General features: G+C 37.4%; 1 pseudogene; it reads right to left on the reverse strand.

Moving 5' to 3' along the window:
- Positions 1-3,371: 3,371 nt before the first annotated feature.
- LOC125306394 lies at positions 3,372-12,870 on the reverse strand (annotated as a pseudogene).
- Positions 12,871-13,642: the final 772 nt, after the last annotated feature.

Genomic DNA, 13,642 nt, shown 5'->3' on the forward strand with positions numbered 1-13,642 from the left:
ATCAACATTGTAAAGACTGTTCTGGAGCAACATTGTAATGATGGTCCTGGACAAACATGACAATGTGGGTCCTGGACCAACATTGTAATGATGGTCCTGGACAAACATGACAATATGGGTCCTGGACCAATATTGTAAAGACAGTCCTGGACCAACATTGTAATGACGGTCCTGGACAAACATGACAATGTGGGTCCTGGACCAACATTGCAAACACGGTCCTGGACCAACATTCTAAAGGCGGTCCTGGAACAACATTCTAATAGTGGTCCTGGACAACATGGCAACATTGCTTCAGGACCATGTACAAACAAAAGCGACTGCTTTAGCCTATTACCAAGCTACATTAGTAGTCCAACAGTGTGCTCCTTAGGCAGTGAACTAACATTACACTTCACATACAGTAGTTGCATGCTGCACCTACCTATTAGCAAGCTAATTTGGTAGCATAAATGTGTGTTCCTTAGCCTAGCCAAAGATTGTTAAGGCATAAAGAGGCGTGTCGATGACGTATTGATGAGCGTACGTTGCAACCGGCCAACAGCAGCGGCATAAATAACCGGCGCACACCTGATATAAAGTTGATTTTCTCCAGACTGGAATGCTCAAAAATGCTAAATATGTACCTGAAACGTTCAGAAGGGTTTGAGGATCATGAAAACGTGCCCAAAATTCACATTCCTAACTCTATAGAACCAAGACTTTAGCATATGTGGTAAAATTCTGAGCTATGCCCATAGACTTCAATGGAGCAGTCGCTGCCTCTGCTCTGCATAAAGGGGATTTTGACCCCCCCTCGTGCGATCCGGTTTCCCGGAAGTGACTCCTGATGAAATATCTTGCTCTGCCTTAACTATCTTTGGCCTAGCCTCTAACATTTGCAAGAATAACAGCGGCACCAAGATTGCTAAATGAGCTTCAAAGCTACTTCAACTACTATATCCCTTCAAAATAAGTTTAAAAGATACATAGCCACTGAATTACCTATTAGGAAGCTAATGTATTACAGTAAATGTATGGTCCCTAGCCTAGCAGCTAACATTAGAGAAACATAGAACCAAGTCAGCTAAAACCAAAATAAAAAAAATCTAAGGTGCATATGTTCAGATTCCACTCAGAATTATTTTATTTTACAACTATTTTACACACAAATATGCAAGGACCTACCCATATTGAGATACAATTTATGGTGACCCACTGGTTGTTTCTGGGGGGAAATTTCAAAATGGCAATGGGGAAGCAGAAGGCTCACATTGATGACATCACAAGGCTGTGATTGGTTAAAGAGTTGTTGGTCCAGGACAGTCTTTAGAATGTTGGTCCAGGAACGACATTTCACGTCCAATTGATTATTATATGTTCACATAGCGTTTCAAACAAACTGCAGGTAACGTTGCAATTATGGGTGTATGGGCATTTGCTTTAAAAAGGGTGAGAACCACTAATCTACATGCAAAATACCCTGAATATTAGTGCAAATTCCTTCTTGTTAAGACATTAAGAATGAAATTGCACAAAATGATAAATCGCCTCATTAAACCTCTCCCCGTGTCAGTATATCTATGGAACTCCTCCTATGGCCGCTGAGTGGAAGGGAGACCTAGGGTTAAACCATAGGGATCTTGCTACTCAATGTTTTTCTAAGGTTGGCTATCACTATGTTACAAAGGCAGTGAAATGTTAGACAAATGTATGGCCAGTTGGCTACTGCTTGTTAGCCCATTCGTATCAGGCTTTTGCAGCCTACACTGTGCAGTTGTTTTAATTCGTCAGTATTATATTATAGCAAACAACACAGTCTGAACGTACCAGAGAAATGGTACAGCCCAATGGGGGTGAGGGTTTGAAAATTGTATTTCATTAGATTATATCCTGAATTGATGGTATGTGATGGTAATACTGCATTTAATTACATGCAATGATGGATAACATTAGATTTTATTAAATTTTTTCAGTACCCCCCAAACTATTATTTTCATCCCTTTTGGGGGGGGTCCAAGTCTCATCTAGGGGGGTCGGACCCCCCCAATACCCCCCGTAATTCGAACCATGAAGAAGGCCTCATGTAAAATGATCAGGGCCCAGGCAAAAGAAATCAATGCAACAGTGAGTGACGGCAGTGATGGCTGGCTGGACAAATTCCTGAAGTGCAACGACTTTTCGGTCAGAAGACGCACAACTGTGGCCCAGAAAGATGCCAGGCACTTCACTGAGAAACTAGTGAATTTTGTGACATTTACGACGTGGATTATTAAGGCAAATAAAATACAGCTGAAAAACAGTGCTATATATTCATCTCTGTCATATCAGCGCAGCGACCAAAGCTGAGCTCAAAAGGGGCTACGACATAACCATGGCTGTGTTACTGGGTGGCTTTACAAAGTAGCCTATTGGCGTTGTATGGTGGAGAGCGAGGAGGAGGATGAGGAGTTAACCAATGGACTTGTACTTGAGGATGGTGGTGATGATGATAGCGATAAGTAGGCCTAGAGTCATTTTTAGGGTTCCGTAAAATACGGAATCGTCTCGTAATTAAAATGAAAAAGATGTGTTCCGTATTGAACTGATACGGTACTGGTACTGATACGAGTACTTTTACAGAACTTTGTTCCTAATTCATTATTATTATATTTCTACATATATTTTTCTACATATACATTTATATACATATTATTATTATTATTATTATTATTATTATACATTCTGATCATGTCTGGTGGAATGGCTCCTTCATAGGTCTTGTCTGGCTGTGAAGGGTCGGTGCTTTCCCTTCTGAGCCATACAGTACGTGGTCTACTTCCCTTTTCCTTGGTCATATATGGTTATTTCCTTGGCCATATTGTCATTTACATTTCCTGTTAATTCACACCTGTAACTCTTCTGCTTTAACATTTAGTCTGTTTCCCCATGTCTCATTCTTCACCCCTGTCTGACAGTTCAGCTTAAAATAAATGTCACACCTTTCCATACCTATTAATAAATGCAGTAGTCCTGAGACTTAGAAAACGTATAGAAATATATACATGTGTTATTGAAACATAGAAAAACACCACAAATGGAGTATATTATGCGTTCATTTTAGTAAATAGTGCTTCATTTTAGTGCGTTCATTTGACAGAATTTAGTAACAATTTTGTAAAATGTTGCATGATTTAGTAAAACAATACATCATACATCATTTTTTGATATACGTCTTGCAATACACACACACACCACATAACTTATATCAATAAGAGATTCCATAAATATTCACCGCCTCTTAAAGTGTAGTGCGCACTAATTGTTTTGAGAAATGCACCAAACGTTTGTTGTGCAAACGTTAATTATGATTTAAGAAATACACCATAGTGATTGAGAAAAAAACAACTACATACAGTATGAGACCAATGTGCAAGTGGCACAAAGCATTTATTATTCTTCAGGCAGAGCAAATCAATGTGGGAATACACACATCACATGTTTATTTAAATTTCAATGTTTTGAACTGGCAAGAAAATCACTGAGACTCCTTTGCAAAATGCATCTTCACACAACTGGAAAGCTGGCCATGTTGGCAATGCCACACATGTTGTATCCCCTGTAGATGTAGATGTACCCCTGGTCTCCCCAATCTTTGCCCCAGCTGCCAAGGCACAAACAAGATGAACATGTAACTAGAAAATGTAATTTTGAGGAAATTACCAGTGCATGAAAATATAAACATACTGTATATTAACATAAAATGCAAAACAAACTTTTATTTGGAAACAGTTGAAGTTAACTTGATTTGCACCTGTATCAACTTCCAGCTGCTCACTACTAGGACCCATCAAAGGGCCAGTTAAACTGATAGCACCTGTATCAACTGCTTTCTGCTTAACAAGGCCAACTCTCTCTGTGTCTCTCCATTCTACAAGGATATAAGGCACATTCCATCCAACTTTCTATCCATTCATCCTCTTCAAACCATTCACTCATCCACCCATTAAACAATCTGCCTATCAACATCCATTCAACTTTCTGTCTATCAACATCCATTACACTATCTAAATTCAACTTTTAAACTATATACTCTGTCTCAGGCTTGAAGCATACACTCTGGCTCTATTAAGACTACAGATTCTGTTCCTATTTTCTCTGCCCACAACTGTTTCAAAATAAATGTCCTCACTACAATAATTCACTATTAAATAATTTAACTATTTAAACTACAACTATTTAACTGTTTAGACATTTCAACTGTCAGTTGTTATCAACTATGACTCCTGCCAACTGTTTCCAAATAAAAGTTTGTTTTGCATTTTATGTTAATATACAGTATGTTTATATTTTCATGCACTGGTAATTTCCTCAAAATTACATTTTCTAGTTTTTTATTAATATCTCAAAAAGTATAAAGTTTACAAAAGTGAAAAATACATTCCTCAAAGTCTCCTTTTCAAGACCTACGTTACAAAGTTTGAACGAAGTTTCTACGTTAAACGGTTGAAGCTGAATTAGACGCAGAAATTTGGTGGGAAGAATAATAATAACTAGAAAAGCATTTCCTGAAGGAAATACAGTGCATGAAAATGCAAAAATATGATGTAAAATATCATACAGAGTAAAAACAAACTATATTGGTTGCTAAGTAGATGAGGTTTAATATAGTTGGAATGACTGAACAGTTAAATAGGTGGATAGTTTAAATGGTTAAATTATTTAGGTAGCAATATGTTAACAAAGATAATAATGATAACTAACAGTTGGAATGGCTAATCATTTTAAAGTTTGTTTGCTAGCAGTAACAGCTAACTATAGCTAACATAGCTAATCAAAAAATAATAATGTTAACCAAGTTACTATGCTAACATTTTTAACAGTTTTGCTAACAATGCAATGTTAGCAACGCTAACCTTAACCATGCTAAAGCTACAGGTGGGTAGGAGTCATAGTTACAGTTAAAAAGTTCAGTAGTTTAAAGGGTTAAATCATTTTTTAACAGTTTTGTTGAAAATGTCTTAGGGCCAGTTTGTATGCTTTAAAGCCTGAGACTGGCAGTTGATCCAGGTGGCTAACATGCCTAACCATAATACTTAGCTAACATAGCTAAAAATGCTAACTATCATTTTAGCAGTTTTGCTTTAACTAAAAGTTATGCTAACTCTGCTAACTAGAATGCTAACTATCTTAACCATGTTACTTCTAGCATGCTAACTATGCTAACCATGTTACTTAGCTAATCATTTTTAATCATTTTTTTAGCAGTTTTAACTATGCTAACAGCATTTAACAATGTTAGCAATCTTAGCATGTGCTAACTATCTTAAAACCATGCTAACTGCTAACAGCTAACAGTGGGTAGGAGTCATAGTTGATGACAAGTAACAGTTACAATGGCTGAACAGTTAAAAAGTTCAGTAGTTTAAAGGGTTAAATTGTTTAACAGTGAAATATTGTAGTGAGGACTTTTATTTTGAAACAGTTTTTGGCAGAGGAAGCAGTTGAACAGGATGTGTAGTCTTAATAGGGCCAGTTTGTATGCTTAAAGCCTGAGAATGGCAGTTGGGACAGGTGGCCTGAACACCTGCCATGGGATTCTAATTGCTTAACTTGGCTCTATTGTGATGTCATCAGCCCATGTTAAGTCTATGGGGGAAATTTTGAACAGTTTTAATTAATAGTTTAAAAAGTATAAAAGTTACAAAGATGAAAAATACATAGCACCCATGTCCTAAGTAAGACCCACGTAACATAGTTTGAATGAAGTTTCACGTTAAGCGGTTGCAGCTGCATAAAAGCGTTAGAAGAAGAAGAATAAGAAGAAGCCTAGGAAGAACAGTACAGTGCATTTTTTCATGCACTGTAACTAGAAAATGCAATTCCAAGGAATTACCAGTGCATGAAAATGCTAAAGTTGTGATGTAAAATATCATGTATAGTTAAAATAGATAATATAGAGATGGTTACTACGGTAATGCTAGGATAGACATGGTGGCTGCATAGCTTAATAAAAGTTGATAGTTTAAAAGTAGACTGTTTAAAAGCTGAATGTAGATAGTTTAAAAGTTGTTGATAGCCAGTAGATAGTTTAAAAGTTGTTGATAGACAACTAGTTTAATAGATAGTTTAAAAGTAGACCCGTTTAAAAGTTGAAGGTAAATAGTTTAAAAGTTGTTGACAGACTGGAAGTTTAATGAATGTTGATATTCAAATAGTTTAATGGCTGTGTATAGGTAGATATTTGACGATAATTGAAAGTTGGAATGGCTCTATAGTTTGCTAGCAGTTATGCTAAGATTTTTAACTATGCTAACCATGTTACTTAGCTAATGTTTTATAGCAGTGCTAGCAATGCTAACATGCTAACCATGCTACTTAGCTAACTTAGCTAACGTTTTCTAGCGGTTTAATGAATGTTGATATTCAAATTGTTTAATGGCTGTGTATAAGTAGATATTTAACGATAACTGAAAGTTGGAATGGCTCTGATGTTTGCTAGCAGTTATGCTAAGATTTTTAACTATGCTAACCATGCTACTTAGCTAATGTTTTATAGCAGTGCTAGCAATGTTAACTATGCTAACCATGTTACTTAGCTAACTTAGCTAAAATTTTCTAGCAGTTTTGCTAAACATGTTAACTATGCTAAACATGTTAACTATTGCTAACATGCTAACTATGCTAACCATGTTACTTAGCTAACTTAGCTAATCATTTTTAGTAGTTTTGCTAAAAATGCTAACAATGCTAACATGCTAACTATGCTAAATAGCTACAGTGGGTAGGAGTCATAGTTGATGACAAGTAACAGTTACAATGGCTGAACAGTTAAAAAGTTCAGTAGTTTAAAGGGTTAAATTGTTTAACAGTGAAATGTTGTAGTGAGGACTTTATTTTGAAACAGTTTTTGGCAGAGGAAGCAGTTGAACAGGATGTGTAGTCTTAATAGGGCCAGTTTGTATGCTTAAAGCCTGAGACTGGCAGTTGATCCAGGTGGCCTGAACACCTGCCATAGGATTCTAATTGCTTAACGGCCGTATTATGATGTCACAATTGGCAATGTTAAGTCTATGGGGATTTTTAAAAAGTTTTTAAAAAGTATAAAAGTTTCAAAGTTGAAAAGACATAGCAGCTTGGTCCGTTTGAATACCTACGTTACAAAGTACATTTTCATGCACTGTAATAAGAAGAAGAAGAAGAAGAAGAAGACTTCGGATAACAGAACAGTGCCTTTTCATGCACTGTAAATAGACAAAACCACTTGTGGATAAATTACCACCCACTGTGAGGTGACACAACAACAACAACATGCAAAAGCATCTATCCATACAGACAACATGGCCATACATTCCAAACTGACTTTGTACAGAGCTTATAACATTTCAATTGCAAGTGCAGCATGCCCTACATACTAGTCAGCAACAAGTCAGGCTATTTAGTGTTATTCAATGTAAGCCGCTCAGAGCTGCTGTAAGAGCCAAAACCCACCTGTTTTTCACAATCCAGGCATTCTGGGTGTAACCCACTGCAAGGATGGCATGATTTAGTGCTCTAGGGTTACACGCCGGGTCATAGTATAAACCTGAAGACAATGTTAGGAGATGCTCAGAATTCAGAGGCATTTTTCATCTTTAAAGTAAATTGAAAGAGGAAAGAATCTCAATGCAGTCTGACCAAAGCAAAAGGGGCCTGTCTGATGTATGTACGTATAGCGCAAGGTTAAGAGTGGACGCTACACTATTTTTATAGCGTTATCATTAAATGATCAATTAATATCTATGCTAGTATGGGGAGAATTTCTACAGAAAAACATATCTATGCTACACATGCTATGTACACTCTATTCAGTTGTAAATTAATGCATTTTCAGGTTTTACTCAAAACTGCACTGATTTACGTTGTTTTGGTCCAAAATTAATATTTCCCCTAGTTATCATCCAAAATCTTACATTAGGTTGTTGTTAGACCGGAATTTACTTTTAAGGTAAAAACACTTTCATATTATGCCTTTAAAATGCATACAGTATGCAATTAATTTCAAAATAGTGGTGCAGTTCTAAGTAATCAGAAAAGTATATCACAAAAAGAGGGAGAGAGAGAGAGAGAAAGAAAGAAAACACTTCAGTGACGGCTTACCTCGTTTGTAGAAATGAAACGTCTGCTGACCTGCATCCACAGCCACAGCAACGGGGCCAACCTGAGCCACGGCTGCAGCCAAATCCGTCTCACTTCCACGGGGAATTTCCTTAAAGCCTGTGCATTCGAATGCCTTCATGCTATTACTGTAAGCACATCTCTCATCCTGGGGGATATTGATGTATTGGCATACAATTGATAAGTCTCAACACATATCATAATGTAATTATGTTTTGATATGTTTTGCAACCATTTTTGATATTTTTCCATTACATTACGATTAACGATGAGAAGCCTACCCGCCTGTGTAGGGATATGCATTCTCAGAGGCTATGCCATTCCTGCGGGCGTAGTGAATCGTAGACCATCCAGCCGCCATTGCAGCCTGTGTCCTGGCCCACGCAGTCCACCAGGTTCTGGGGACTCAGATCCACCAGGTTCTTCCCTTTCATCTTCAGCTGGCCCTCCAGAGCTCCAGCAGCACTAAAGGCCCAGCAGGAGCCACAGGAGCCCTGGGGACACAAAGGTGAAACAATGACAAAGAAGCTCTGAATGATGCAGTTTCTAATATGAAGTATAAAGCTTCTGTCAGTCTTGCTCCTTTGTTGACTGTGGTGTGTAACTCTTCTTCACATGGTCTGGACAGGATGCAGTCAATTAACCACTATAACTATTTATATTTGTAACCAAGCTTATAGAGTGCGAAATAATAAGGCTACATATTGCAATGGCTCCTACCTGTTGCCTGACAGGTGTTACACGGCCATTTTTACGGTGGTCAATGGAGGTGGGCACAGGTCCAGACTCAGGAACAAAGGTGTTATTGCTCTCTGCTTGCATGCCAGGTCTGAAGCCCATCATCTTCTCCACAACCTCTTCTCTCGTCTAAGGAGTTGATGCAGTGGAGAGTTAGAAATGGACACTGGGTGTACATGTTGGACTTGCTGTTGATTGATGTACCTAAATCTCTTACCATGTCCCCCAGGTGGTTCATGCCCAGCTCGTAGGAGTGGATCCCCAGCTCATACTCCTGGTTGTGCGCCTCAATCAGCTGCATGTTCTTCTCCCAGATGGACCTGCGGATGGCCTCCTCACCCTGCAGCACACACAGACAAACGCAGACAGACAGACAGCCTGAGATAGTGACAGTGAAGGATATTGGTGTCCGTTAAGATCCACCTTTTGCCAATGGCTAGACTGGGAAAATGGCAAAATGTTCTCTGTGGCCCAAAGTGGATTCTGCTGACACCACTTTTTTACTTTTAACTGAGACATGGTTAGATCAAGCAAACAGTGCTGCTACTCTCATCGTATCAGCTCCCCCAAACTTCAGTTTCTTGAGTGCTACCAGAGCAAATAAAAGAGGTGGGGGGATAGCCACAATTTTCAAGACGTCTTTTCAGTGCAATCAGTCGTCATTCGGTGACTTTACTTCATTTGAATATCTGTGTGCATGCATTAAGTCTTCTCCTCAGATTTTATTACTGACAATTTACAGGCCTCCAAAACATTCAGCTAAAGTTTTTCTTGAAGAGCTAGGTGAACTGCTATCAGTTGTTTGCATAGAGTTTGACTGTCTTATTATATCAGGGGATCTAAACTTGCATGTGGATAATCCTGAAAACAATTATGCCAAGGAATTCATTGCACTAATCGATACTTTCTCCCTAACACAGCATGTACAGGGCCAACACACTCTCTCGGCCATACCCTCGACCTTGTTATCACAAAGGGTCTCGATGTCTCTACAGCTGTTAAAGACCTGGCCTTATCTGATCATTTCTGCGTGTTCTTTGATGTGTCTATGTCCCCACACACTCAAAACACAGCTATGATGGTAAAAAGGAGAATCATAAATGATCAGACAAGTGCTCTCTTTGAGCAAGCACTTTCACTAAAGTCAAGTCAACTGTCAGACTCTGAAGATTTATTTGATCACTTTAATGCAAAAATGGCAAACATTATGGATGACATTGCTCCATTACAATTCAAGAAAGTTAAGGACAAACAGAAAGCACCATGGAGGCAAAATCCAGCAGTTAAACTTCTAAAAAGAGAGTGTAGGAAGACTGAAAGAAAATGGCGTAAATACAAACTTCAGATCCACTATGAAATCCATAAAGAGATGCTCCGCACATATAACTCTGAAATATGCAAAGCAAGACAGTCTTTCTTTTCTAACATTATCAATAGAAGTTCAAATAACACTCGTATTCTATTTTCAACTGTTGATAAGTTAACAAATCCCCCCTCACAATTAGCGCCTGAACTTCTCTCAACTAATAAATGCAATGAGTTTTCATCTTTTTTTTAAAGGTAAAATTGACAAAATCAGACTCAACATATCTGCTCAATTACAAATTCAACAACCTGAACTTCCAGCAACAAACAGAGGGAAACTAAACTTGATGTCAGAGTTCAGCTTGATAGACTACGAAAACACTTGAAAAAACGGTACAGAATCTCAGCCCTTCCACATGTGTCTTAGACACACTCTGCCTACCAATTTCTTCAAAACTGTTTTTCACCTCATAGCGGCGGATGTCCTTCAAATTGAAAATGTATCACTGCTGCCTGGCACTTTTCCTAAGTCACTGAAAACAGCTGTTGTAAAGCCACTTCTCAAGAAGAATAACCTGTATGCCTCCATGCTAAACAATTACAGGCCCATATCCAATCTACCTTTTATTGGCAAAATTATTGAAAAAGTAGTCTTTAATCAATTAACCACCTTCCTAACATCAAATGGGTATTTTGATTACTTTCAGTCTGGTTTTCGGGCAAATCACAGCACTGAAACAGCTCTCATTAAAGTTTCCAATGACATACGCCTCAACACAGATTCAGGTAAAACATCAGTCCTAGTGCTACTGGACCTTAGTGCAGCATTTGACACTGTTGATCACAATATTTTACCATACAAACTAGAACACTGGGTTGGATTTACAGGTATAGTTATCAGCTGGCTAAAATCATATCTACAAGAAAGGAGCTTCTTTGTTGCCATCGGAAACTGTACCTCAACACCAACGTCCTTGACCTGTGGTGTTCCCCAGGGGTCGATCTTGAGGCCACTATTATTCAACCTCTATATGCTCCCACTTGGACAAATCATTCAAAATAATTTGATTTCATATCATAGCTATGCAGATGACACACAAATTTACTTAGCTCTATTACCAAACAACTATGGTCCTCTTGAATCTATGTGTCAGTGTATAGAACAAATCAACACCTGGATGTCTCAAAATTTTCTTCAGCTGAACAAAGAAAAAACTGAAGTAATTATATTTGGTAAAAATGAGGAAAGACTTAGGGTTGCCACTCTCCTTGACACAAAAGGGTTGAAGGCAAAGGATACTGTTAAAAATCTTGGTGTATTAATTGACAGTGATCTAAATTTCAACAGCCACATGAAAGCGAAAACTAACTAAATCAGCTTTTTACCACCTCAAAAATATTGTCAAACTCAGAGGGCTGATGTCAAAACATGACTTAGAAAAACTCATTCATGCATTTATCTCCAGCAGGGTTGATTACTGCAATGGACTGTTCACAGGCCTTCCTAAAAAGACTATTAAACAGCTTCAGGTGATACAAAATGCAGCAGCTAGGACTCTAACAAAAACTAAAAGAACTGACCACATTACTCCAATTCTTAAGTCCTTTCACTGGCTTCCAGTAAGTCACAGAATTGACTTTAAAGCACTATTGCTTGTTTATAAATCAGTAAATGGAGCAGGACCTAAATACTTGTCAGACATGCTTCAGCAGTACACACCTTCTCGTCCTCTCAGGTCCCAGGTGAAAAATCTGCTAGTAAAACCTACAGTTAGAACTAAACATGGTGAAGCAGCTTTTAGCTGCTATGCGGCTCAGCTGTGGAACCAACTTTCGGATGACATTAAAAAGGCCCCAACTGTAGCCAGTTTTAAATCTAGACTTAAGACCAAACTGTTCTCAGACGCTTTCTGCTAACTGTGCCGAGTTACAAATTCTGAATCTGCCTCGATAATTATTCTACTTTGTCTTTATTACTTTTTTACTACTTTTGCCTTTGTTTTTGCTTACTAATTATTCTTTATTTTTAAATGATTTTACCTTGTGTTTTAAGTTTTCTTTGTATTATGATCTTTACCTTTTAACTATTCTTTGACTATATTGCCCTTCTATGCTTTTATTTATTATTATTGTTTGGTTTTGTTTATGTAAAGCACATTGAATGACCTCTGTGTATGAAATGTGCTATATAAATAAACTTGACTTGACCACGGTTAATGCAGAAGTTTGACAATATAAGAGTGTTTTGTTATTCTACCTTTTCCATAAAATGTATGAGAAACATCAAATGTATTATTTTGAATAATACACAGAATATAAACATCTCAAATCCAAAATAGACACAGATTTCAAACGTACCAAAATGAAGTACTCCCTCTGGTGGGTGGATTTCCAGTCCTCCCATGCTGTATCCAGAGCTGGGTTGTGTGTGGCGTGGACCAAAACGGATCCAACCACCAACAGCACACTTCCACAAAGGGTCATTCTGGGCGACACTGAAGCAATATGTAAGTAAAAGCAGTTCAAATGTAGTTTGGCTTGTGTTGCTGTCAAATATAGAATTGCAGGTTAACATTATACTCTAGATACTTAGTTGATTCATCTGTTTTTGTGGTTGACGTACCTTTTAGGTTCTGATGAGTGATGACAGTGGAGGGACTCTTCAGACACTCCTGTCTCATCATCAGATCACGGAACATCACTTTATAAAGCCTTGATAAGGGGAACTTTGCTGGGTTTATTTCTGTGTGTAGCAACAGTCTGCTTCCAGGAATGATTATGCATAAACATCATTTGGGATGTGGTTTGTGTTTCTTAACTCCAAAAATGTGTTGAAAGCGTCAAACTATCTGCTGAGATAATGTGGCAACGAGGCCATGCAAAAACAGTCTTTCTCAGGTGAATTATTAGTCTTTCTCAAAAGCAAGTATTTATACCACATTCAGTGCAATCAAAACTACATGTCCTTACGCCTTTGTTTATGATCAAGAGAGTCAAACTACTTTGTCATGTTGTCAATATGACAGTTTACTCTGTAAGTATTTTCTAATGAACAATCCCAGGTAAAAAAAGTAGTATACTTTAGTGTGTTAGAAATATGATTAAAGTATATGAAGTATAAAACAAGTATGCTTACACTTTTTGTACTTTATGTAAAGTATGTTTAATGTGTACTTTTAGAAAGTATACTTCAAAGTAGATGTTATTAAGTTATAATTAATTACCCTAATTATGTTATTAAATATACTAATTCTGCAATATTCAAAGTGTTTTTGTAATGTACTTTTAAAAAGTGTACTTTGTTGTTATTGTATTTTAAATGGTAAAGAAGTTTATTTTGGTTAAGTGTATTAAATTGGTAATATTTAGAGTTGTAATATAGTGTACTTATGGAAAGTATATTTTTGGTAAAAGATTGTTTGTATAGTTTCATCTAACTTTTAATAAAATACTAATGTGTGTAGCCTATAGGCCTGATATGTCA

This window comes from Alosa alosa, chromosome 13 (genome assembly GCF_017589495.1).
Source record: "Alosa alosa isolate M-15738 ecotype Scorff River chromosome 13, AALO_Geno_1.1, whole genome shotgun sequence".
NCBI lineage: Eukaryota > Metazoa > Chordata > Actinopteri > Clupeiformes > Clupeidae > Alosa > Alosa alosa.